The sequence below is a fragment of the Otolemur garnettii genome, unplaced genomic scaffold (assembly GCF_000181295.1).
Source record: "Otolemur garnettii isolate 467f Iridium unplaced genomic scaffold, OtoGar3 scaffold00111, whole genome shotgun sequence".
In the NCBI taxonomy this organism is placed as follows: Eukaryota; Metazoa; Chordata; class Mammalia; order Primates; family Galagidae; genus Otolemur; species Otolemur garnettii.
Window position 1 is genome coordinate 6,838,905 of NW_003852506.1, and position 11,614 is coordinate 6,850,518.

The following is an 11,614-nucleotide window of genomic DNA, read 5'->3' on the forward strand; positions in this document are numbered from 1 at the left end:
GCTATTTTTTGTTGCAGTTTGTCTGGGGCCAGGTTTGCCAGGTTTGAACCCTACCCCCTGGGTATATGGGGCTGGTGCCCTACCCACTGAGCCATAGGCACCACCCAATGGTGTGTATTCTTAATGTTTTATAAAAAGAAGAAAGTTTTTTGCTTTAAAGTCTGAGCCTTTTTTTTTTTTTTAATGTGGGGAGCAGGAATACCCACCACTGTTACCGAAATGATGTTGGAATTGAGGAGAAAGAAGCAGAATATCTTAGAGGATGACTCTTCAATTCTTCATGAGTTACCTTTTGCTGAGTTACATATCACGCCACCATTTGTTGGTTTGAAATAGCAATTATCTTTTCTTTTATACATATAGATTGCAGATGGAGATTGTTGACCTAAGTGGTCTTGCCTAGGCAGCCCTGCTTCAAGTTGGGTCCAGCTAGGCTTGGCTTCTTCTTTGAGCTTAGGCCTATCCATGTGTCTTAATTCTGGGGCTCAGTCTGGACAGGCAGCACCAGAGAAAGGTGTTGTTAAGGTGAAATTCAAGTGGGCAAGCAGGAACATGGTGTAAGCCTGGAACTGGCACACTGTTACTCCCACTCATATTTCATTGGCCAAGGTGGGTCTCATGCTACATCTAACATCAAAGATGGGAAAATTTATTAGGAAGAACTACAAAGTCCAATGTCAAAGGCATAGAAACCTGGAGGGGAAAGGAATTGGGAGCTAATAATTCAATCTATCAGAAACCCCAGTTCACTCTCTTTTTAGAAGCAGGAATGTTGTCATTTCTTATCCTCCTTTCTCCCTTGGGCAGCAAGTCGGAAAAGGGAGGCAACATCTTTCACTAATGACTCATTCTAGGTACAGTTTTCCTTAGACCAGTGATTTTCAAAGTCTGGTGTACGATGGGATTACTGGAGAGGTTGGTTATAATACTGATCCTAGGTCTCATTCTCAAATTTATAAAATCAGAATCATGATGGGAAATCCAAATCATTTATATTTTAACAAGTTTTTCATGTCAACATTTGAGACCAACATTGCTAAAACTGAAGCGGTCAGTTGGTCAGTTGATGGGACCCTGAGAGGTTGGCAGGTCTGGAGGTTGCTTTATTATTCAGCAAATACTGTTCACCACCACATCAGCACAAGAAGTGTGTACTTCCTTGCTCAGTAGATATTGGACCTGGTCATGAGATTATTTGGGCCAATGGAATGTGGGAAGATATGACATACTCCCTATTAAAGTAAAGCTTTAAATTTATGTCCTTAAGAGTGAGTGACCATCTGCCACAATATTTGTTTTTGTATTCCCTTTCCATCCCTGTCCCCCATTCCCATAGTTTTGGTTTAGAATACTTTCTTTTTTTTTCCCTATTCTAATTCTTCATCAGAGAAACAGAAATTATGGCTTTCATTTTAACTTAGAAATATGGTAGATGATACGATTTCTAGCAAAGTACTTCATTGGAATAAAAATCCATCAAAACAACACGTTTTTATATATTGCATGAGCTCATGGCAATGAGATACAGCTTGCACAGGGTGAAACAGCAATTTAAAAAATGTGTAAAAAAAGTCCTGAAGCTTCAGATGCTGGCAGAGATGTGGAGAGAAGGGAATACTTTTATATTGCTGATTGAATTGCAAACTGACCTAGCCTCTTTGGAAAGAAGTATGGAGAATCCTCAAAGAACTTAAAATAGACCTTCCATTTGATCTCACAATCCCATTATTAGGTATCTACCCAAAAGAAAAAAAACTTATTTTATCATAAGAGCATTTGCACTAAGATTAATTATTGAAGCCCAATTAAAATTTCTAAGATGTGGAATTAGCCCAAGTACCCATCCACCCATGAGTGGACTAATAAACTGTGGTATATATATACCATGGAATACTATTTAGCTATAAAAAGATGGTGAATTTACATGTTTTGTATTAACCTGGATAAAGTTGGAGAACACTGTGTTTAGGAAAGTATAACAAGAATGGAAATGCTAGTATCCAATGTATTCAGTACTAATATGAAGCCAGTAGACAAACTAATACATACCCACACACAGAAAAACCCTATTTAATTCAAACTGGGAGGGAGGAGGATGGAGATAGGAGGGGAAAGAGAGGAGAGGGCAGAGGGGATTGGTGTGCTCTCACCTAGCTGGCACAATGTAAGGGTATATGACATACCTCCTGGGAGAGGGGCACATCTATAGTGACCTTACCTTACAATACAAATATTGTAACCTAGTGATTTGTACCCTCGTGTTAATATGAAATAAGAAATAAAATAAAATCATGTAAAAAATAGCATATATTCATTCAGGAACTATTCTGAGGCATTTTACAATTATTAATTTTATTTCCAATAAAAAGCATACTGGAAAATTATGATTGTATTTTTTTATGCCCAAGAAAATCAGGTATTAAGGACATCTCATAGCTATGTGATGAAGCCTACTTTTAAGCCAGGATTTTGTGATGACAAATGCTATTGTATTGGCTTCTATATCTCATTACTTCCTTTTCTTTGTTGAAACGATTCTTAAGTATCTTCAGATTACTGTATAATTACTAGTTATTTCTATTTATTCCCATAAGAATCCCTCACATGAATTTATTCCTCATAAGATTTATCCTGTCTCTACACAGTAAGACCAAGAAATGGGATAAGAACTAATGACTGTAATTTTGAGTCTCCTGAATACACATTACTGTTATATGAAAGGTTAAATAGGATTTAAATGTAACCAGAAAAATCTCATTTCTAAAAAGTTATTGCTAAACTACTGTACTGCCCTTCTATTTTTGCTCCATTCTAGGCAAGTGTACTCTAAAACTATACAATAATTTGCCCTCTGAGGTTTTTAATGATTAAGTAGAGGACAGATACTCAACTGTCTTCTGTAGTAGATCTTATTATTTCATGTCTCTGTTCAACATGGTGTAGGACAGTAGTTTAATTTACACAATTATCCCTAAATCTATTTGCCTGCCACCCTAAGAAGGTAATATTATCAGAGGTGGATTCTTCTTATTTATATGTCAGATTCTCCAAAGATGTGTGTTAGGCAACTCAACTCATTTTCTGGTATTAAGTTCACAATGAAAAGTGTTTAAACAAACAACTACTTTAAGGAATCTTGAAGTTGTACTCCAAAGGGAATATTACAGCTAAACACAGAAAAATATATTTGGTAAATTTCCTGTCAAAATCAGGCCTCTTCTTAAATATTAATAAAAGATAAATGGGAGACAGAGTAAGAAGAAATGCACTTCCAGTCTGCTTCCTTTCAAAGCTCAGACAAATAGAAACAAACTCACAGGTCCAGGGACATTAGGGAAAAATATAGATACATTAAGGTTCTCCAGAGAATCAGAACCAATGGGATGTGTGTATGTAAATACACACACACCATTTATTATAAGAAATTGGCTCAGATGATTATAGATTAACCAGTTCAATATCTATAGGGTGGTATTTGCACTAGAATGTTTATTCAAGCTCAACCCACAATCACCAACATGTGAAATCAAATGGATTAATAAACTGTGGTATATGTATAAATGGAATACTATTCACCCATAAAAATGATGGTGACTTTACATCTTTTGTATTAATGTGGATGGAGTTGAAGAACATTCTCCTTTGTAAAATGTCATAAGAATGGATAAGCAATTATCCAATGTACTCAATACTAATGTGAAACCAATAAAAAAGCAACTACATGCTCACATGAAAGAAAAACACAATTAAACTCAAGTGAGGGGTTGGTATAAGGGTGACTGGTAAGCCCTACCCTAGTGGGCACAAGATAAGGATATATATAGCACACATCCTGGGTTAAGGACTCAAGTACAACTGGGATTTTGTCTGACAAATACAAATAATGTAACTTAATTGTTTGTACCTTTATATTAACCTGAAATAAAAATAAAAAATCTGCAGAGTGGACTGGCATGCTGGAGACCAAATATAGCTGATCTTCTAGCTTGAGTCTGCAGGCAGTCTGCTACCGAGGATAATGCTACAGATGAAGTCCAAGGGCAGTCTGCTGGAGAATTTCTCTCTTGCTCAGGGGAAGGTCCATCTTATTCTATGCAGGGCTCAGTTCATTGATTGAAGCTATATTGTGGGAGGCAATCTGCTTTACTCAAAGCCCATCAATTTAAATGCCAATGTCAGTTAAAAACATTTGTGCCTGAAACGCCCAGAATGATATTTTACCGAATATCAGTGCACTGTGGGAGACTCAAATCAACACTAAAAGCAACCATCATCACAGTGGACATAAAGAGAATCCAGTTATCTAGTAATGGTGCCATCTAGGCTGAGGTGCCACAAGTTCTACAAAACAAAGCCACATGTTATTAAACTTGCAAATCAGAAAATGGTTATATACATAAATGCTTGCCAGCCATGCATTTGAGCATATTCTGTGTTCACTGGTATAAGCATTTACAGTAGTTTAGAGAATTTTGTCCCTGTATTAGTCAGAATGGGCTTGGATAGATGTCATAGCAAATCTCAGAAGTTGTGACATAGAGCCAGCCTAGAGAATTCCTGATAAATGTCTCTGGGGAGAGAGGATGTAGCCCTGATTCTTAAAGTTTTATGACTAGAAAGTGACACATGTCATTTACATTCATATTTTATTGGCCAGAAAAGTTACATGACCTGGCCTAACTTCCCTGGACAAGGAGGCACATTCTTCCCATTTATCTAAAAGGAAGGCCGTGGATTATTTGTTATCAGCCTTCATGTTTACCATCATCCATTAAAACACAGATGCTCTTTATTGGGGCTATATCCCAATAAAACCTTTGTAAGCTGAAAATATTCCAAGTTGGAAATGCACTTAGTACACCTAACCTACTGAACATCATAGCTTAGTCTAGTCTACCTTAAATGTGCTCAGAACACTTGATGAACAAAATTGTCAAACACAAAAGCCCATTTTACAAATAAAGTGTTGACTATCTCATGTAATTTATCTATGTTCTATTGAGGAATGTACAGTATTTTTGTACCATTATAAAGTAAGGAAATATGGTAAAAAACTTGTAACTAGAACCATCATAAGTTGGGGACCATCTGTAATGTTATTCATGGATCCTAATTTAAACTATGCCATCTGTATAATCAATTTAGACTTGTAATTTTAAGGTCAAAGATTTAAGTTTATCAATAATATTGGAAACTTTAAGTGAAATTTATGTCCATCATACTTATAAGTTTATTATAAAAAAGTTAAGCATTTGGATAGTTTTTTTCAAATTGGGCAATGAAGTATCCACATTTACAAATGCAATTAAAAATACATAAGGAAATCTAAATAAGTGAATATTAAAATGTATTTATAAATTAATTTGTTTCCTTAAAAGAAACTTTTTTGAGGGTAGTGCCTGTGGCTCCAAGGAGTACAGCACCGGCCCCATAAACCAGAGGTGGCAGGTTCAAAGCCGGCCCCGGCCAAACTGCAAAAAAAAAAAAAAAAAAAAAAGTAACTTTTTTGAGTTTTAAATGGGGTAATAACCTTTGTATATCGAATTTAAATTTTCAGGAAGGAATCAGGCTTATACATTAATTACTATAATTAACATTAATTTTTAAAATCAAAATGTTTCTCTGAAAAGATGTTTCTCAAAAGCTTGCCTTTAATACTACTAAATGCTATTGTAATCTAAAGGTCTATTTTATTTTTCTTTCTTAACATTTCAGCCTGTGAGGTGATCATTATCAGGGACTGAAACATACAGGAATGACTACAATTGCAGAGCAGAACGCAGAGAGATCTGAAGTGGAAATGCAGTTTGTTAGGTCACTAATAGGGTGATTATCTTTTCTCTTTAGCTTACATAAAATTTACAAGCAGGCAAAGTTTTAGGAGGAAAGAATCATCCTTACAATATTCTGTAATGGCCCTCTTTTTTAAGAATAAGCTGACGTCCAGGTAGTTGATGGTAGTGGAGGTAAAGTACTAATTTGAGTTGGATGGAGGTAGAGAAAGAAGAAAAAGAAATAATATTGTATTTGATGAAACCCACTGTTGATAGCTCCTCTACTGTGTGGGCCTATGTAATAATTTATTCCTGATGAGTCAGAGAAAGTAAGTTACTCAAAAACACATGGCCCAGTTTATACAATGCATGTACATATATTTATTTATGGCTTCATCTGTATCAAAGGAACAATTATAATGGTTTTGCAAAGACCACAAATCTTCTGCATACAAGTCAGAGTGTCTATTCCATGTGGCTTAGGAATATGCATAAAGCTTCCATATGGGAGAAAGATTTTCTGATACCCAAACAAATGAAAGAATCAAACATCAAAGGACTCACTGAAAGTTTTGACAAATATCAACACACATCCCAAGATTTCTAATTCCAGTGTAGTGTCTACACATTTTATTTTGTAATATTTGGTATCATTCTGTAATAGAGCGGTAGAAGATTTTGCCGAAGACCATGGGATTTTATTTCTGATTTTACTGTAAGTACAATGCACATACATGTGCGTATAGGTGCACACCAGCATTAGTCTATTTCCATTTGCCTAGGTTTGCTTATTGCACTACATGCCCCACTGATGGTCTCTCTCTCTCACAGTGAAACTAAAGAAATGCTAACCCTCTTGAAGCAAATGCCAAACCCTCAGAATAATGATTATATATTTGATTTACACAGTTTATTTCCCCCAAAGCGTTCATTTTAAATTAACTCCACATTGGAGCGAGTGATTATGCTAGTGGTTGACAGGGTGAGGTTAGGCCAACTTCGTCTTAACGTCATTAATGACATTAATGAGAGAGAGAGAGAGGGAACACAAGAAGCTCATCATAAAAAACCAATGTTGCATTAAAAAATTAGGGTTATCACATGACGTTGAACTCATCTGTTCTTCCCTGCGGCCATGTGATGGGACCCTTGCGGTCCGTATATTATTGCTGGAGATCCCCTTTTGTCCATGCGCTGCTCTGCCCAAGTCCCAAACCATGGCCCACGGGCTGGATTTGGCTCATAGCAATGTTTCATTTGGCTTGTATAATGTTTAAGAATTTTTTGAGCCAACATTTTGAAATTGGAAGCTTTCACATAAAAAATCCAGATTTCTGGCATCTCTCAAAAAATTAGGAGATGTGGGAACACTGGATTCGCGTTACCACACAGCAGTCTAAGTCTGGCTGGGCAGCTGAGGCCCTCTTTAGCCGGACATGAATTCTCTACCTCCCTACCTGTTCCACTCACTACACTTATTAATTCTACTTGTTGTGCTTCTGTTTTAGCAGAAAATTATGTCTTTCAGTGTCTTAATCAAAAGTATGTAAACAGCACATTGGACTCTTGTGTTCAAGTCGGATTATCCTTTGTGTACACTCACCTCTTTTTGTCCCTCATGTCATTGAGATACAATTTTTCTTCCCTGTTTCCTACTGAAGTTGAAACAAAGATCTAAGACACTATCAGTGGGCAAGTGTCCGGAGTCCTGGAAGGTTCTCAGAAACATGCTTGCTGGTTTGCTTTTTCTCTTGAAGACCAGATAAGATTAGGCTCAGGGAAAGTGAGAAAGGCTTCACCAGGGCCTGGATTCTGCAAGCCTCCTTTGCCAGCGCTTTGCCAGTGTGTTCTGTTAGGCTGTCAGCAGTGGGTGCAAGAGGGAGCCTGCAAGGGAGGCAGATGAGGGAACTTGCTCCTTCTGGTTGGTTCTTGGACATCCTAGTTGCCTGACTTGCTTGTAAGCATCACCCCAGCAGCAATTCTTTCATGAGGTGACATTGGAGTACAGTGTGCAGTGTACTGTTTACGTTTACAAAGCCAGCTTCATTGTGAGAACACCCCTCCCAATCCACCTCACCCCTCTCACCCACCTCTGTCTCACTCTTTTCTTCAGAGGTCTGGGTCCCACCTCCATGGGCTTCCACTCTAAGCTTCTAAGTTGAAAGATTGAACTCTGTCTAGAGAGGGCAGCTGCTTCCCATGGTTGCTATTTTTGTGATGCCTTAAAGTTCTCTTTTCTTTTCTAGTTAACAAAATCTATGCTTAGTTAACAATTATTTATGCTATTTTTTCTCTGTTCAAATAACTCCTTCTTGAATGAATACTACCTAATAGAGAGAGGGCACCTGCTCAGTATGTTGGCTGATGTGCACCTTGATTATTTAGATACAAATTTAGTCAATAAACAATAAATAAAATTCAAAAACACAGTTTCTCAACTATTTTAGTCACATATCGAGTAGCAAAAGATAAAATTATAACATACGTGAATAATTTGAGAAAATTTATGACTAAAAAAATCATCATAAAAATAGTACAGGTAGAAGCATAGAAGAAAAATTTCTAAATCTGGCAAAATCCTACATCTAACATTTTACTTAAAGGTAAAAGAGTGAGCATTTTCCCTCTGAGATTGGAACCAAGTAAAGGTTGCCCTTTCTTATTCAACATTTTAGTGGAAATCCTAGTCAGTTCAATAAGGCAATGAAGGTAAATCAAGGCTGCCAAGATTAGGTGGGAAGAAACAAAATTATTATTAAACAAAATTATTACAGGTGATATTAAGTTTTTGGCAGAAAAATCCAAGAACCTATGATAAATTAAGAGACTTGACTTGTGAGTTTAGCGAATTTTTTATATTTTGGCTTACTCAATTTTATCCTCTAGGGAAAAAAAATGAAAGATAAAAGTGCTACATACCTCTCCAAAAGTTAAAAATAATACCATTGACAATAACATAAACATATCATGCACTAGGATTAAGTCTATCAAAAGGTGTGCAAAACCTCTGTACAGAAAACCATATGATGTTGTTGAAAATACTAAAAGGATCCAAGTAAATGGAAAGGTATGCTCTATTTAATATTTCAGTCCTCCATAAGTTGATTTAGATTCAGCACTATTTCAATCAAAATTGTTTTATGTGCTTGTGTATATCAGGTTGGCCAATGAAGCTTGCAGACTCATTCTAGAGAAAGTTTTATCTACTTCATTGCTGAATGTCACTATGTCACCTTTGAGGTACTCCCCTTGGGCAGTTATGCACCGAGTTCAGCACCTAGTCCACCCTTCAAAGCAGTTTTGGAACTCTTTTTCTGGAATGGCCATGGAGCTGTTGTCTTACAAAGGTCTGACAGTTAAGTTTGGCAACTCATCCTAGAGAAACCACTTTGGAGGATGGACTAGGCCCTGATGTTGGTGCCTAGCTTTCTAAGGAGAGTACTTTTTGAAGGTGATTATAGTGATATTCAGCAATGAGGTATGTAGCACTTTTTCTAGGATGAGTTTGTGAACTTAATTGTCAGAGCTTGTACCATGATAGCTCTGCTGGTCATTCCAAAATTGCTCTGATGGGTGGACTAAGCACTTACATGTGTCCACAGCTTCCTGACCATAGCGATATTCAGCAATGAGGTATATAGCACTTTTTCTAGGATGAGTTTGTGGACTTCATTGTCTGACTTTGTATATACTATAACCTGATAGGGTAATTCTAAAACTTATGTGAAAGGCAAAAGACCAAAAACAGCTGAAGTGACACTGAAAATGAATAAGCAGGTGCGAGCGCCTATGAGATATTAAAAAGATATTGAGATAAGATATCAAAGCTTGATAATTTGGTTAGTGGATTGTAAAAAATAATATTATCCCCTGGGCTGAGCTTGAGATATATCATTACCTATTTCTCTTTTGTTAGAAATATCCTAAAAGTCATCAAGTCTAATCCATTTGAATTCTTCACAGATTACAATGTTGAATCCAGATTATACGATAAATATGGAGGGGGATCTTGTACTCAAACAATGCCCTTTGATTTCTACCTTTCTTCGTGAGCAGGGAATACAGCAATGAGCTTCTAAACTTTTGGCACTTTTAAAATGTCTTGCACAATGATAGAGGTGCCAAAAACCAGAAAGGGTAAATCCTGCCAACATACATATTAAAATTCTGAATTAAAAAAAAAATTCAGTACTATAGACTAATGAACTTGATATTAATGAATGTGGGACAAAATAGTCAATAGATTAATTAAAAGATATCTTTTAAGCCCTTAAGTAAAGCCGAAGAGCTTGCTGGGGGTTATTATTAATTACTTGCAGAAGATCTTTCAAATTTCCCAACTTCCTTTGTTTAATAAAGGTTCTAGGCTGATCAGGAAAATTTTACAGATGCTAATCTGTTATGTTATAGAGACAACATCTTTGTAAACAGAAAAACCACCTTTGTGGATAGCACCTTGTGGTATTATCAGGATGATAATATTTTTAGGAGAATTTGTAAATCTTTGAATGATGGTTTGCACTTAAGAAAAGTAATCACTATCTTTTACTGTAGGAGGTTGCTGGGTAAGTGCAGCAAGAGTTTGATATTATACTTATTCAACATTCTTGTGAACTGATGTGGGCTTTGGAAGTGTTGCTAATATATTATCTGACAGAATTAAGATCCAGAATTGGGTGAAATAAAGGCCCAGGTTTAACAGACTGAAATGTAATAGCAATCAAGGTGCAGCAGCACTACAATGTGTCTAAAAGTCAACTGCAAAATATAGACGAACAAGATGTGTCTTAACATTAACACGTATGTGCATATAACCTGATATATGCAAAGGACTGTGAGTGTTTGTCAATCGTGAGATTGATATGAGGGTCATTATCAAAGTTGTGAGATACACACAAATCAAGAAATGTAAAATTCGCACAGGGAAACAAGTGAAGTGTTTCCAGCAACACTGATAAGCAGAGAAAACTGAAACTTGCACAGGTGAATCAGGAAAAATGCTGAGGACTATGTTACTTGGAAATGAAATAATGATCAATAACAGCCTAATATAGACCAAACAAACTTTCACAGTGACCTCCATACAAGTCAATGATGTAATATTCTTAAAACCTACTTCATTCCCAGGCAATTAGCTCATAAGTGATTAGTAAACATGATATTGAAATCGTGCCAGTATAAATGGAAGCTGGATGGTATATATGACATTTATTTTTAGGCAAAAGGAGCCAGAATAGCAGAAACAGATTACAACCTTGTACAGGAGAGAAAAGGTCTTCATGGCAGTTTCCCAGTTCAGGTGTTTTATGACAGTTTAAAATGAGCACTTGGGCTTCAGTGTGACTTGAGGCAGGCTGCCCTTACCCCTGCCCACCTGAACAGCAGCCCCACTGGATCAGAGCCCCATCCTGTGCTCTTTCCTAGAGCCCACAAGCCAACTTTTCCACTTTACTGGTTTGGGGCTTTTTTAATATCCTTGGAGGCAGCCTCTAGCCAAGCTGAGCTGCTCGGTCTCTAGAGGTTTCAGCTATTCTTTTATTAGTACTCTGGTTACAAAGTTATTTGGGTTCTAAATGGTATACCTCTAACAGTATTTTTTTATAAGCCCTACAATTTTTGTGTTAAAGACAAATACTATGCTAACATTAATTGGGATCTGTCCATACAGCCGTATTGGGAATGCACACTTAATATTTGGAATCATGAACATAACTTTCAGCATTCCACAACTTTTAGGATTTTTGCACACATAGTAAGAAATGGCTTGTCTTGGCTCGGCGCCTGTGGCTCAAGCGGCTAAGGCGCCAGCCACATACACCTAAGGTGGCGGGTTCGAATCC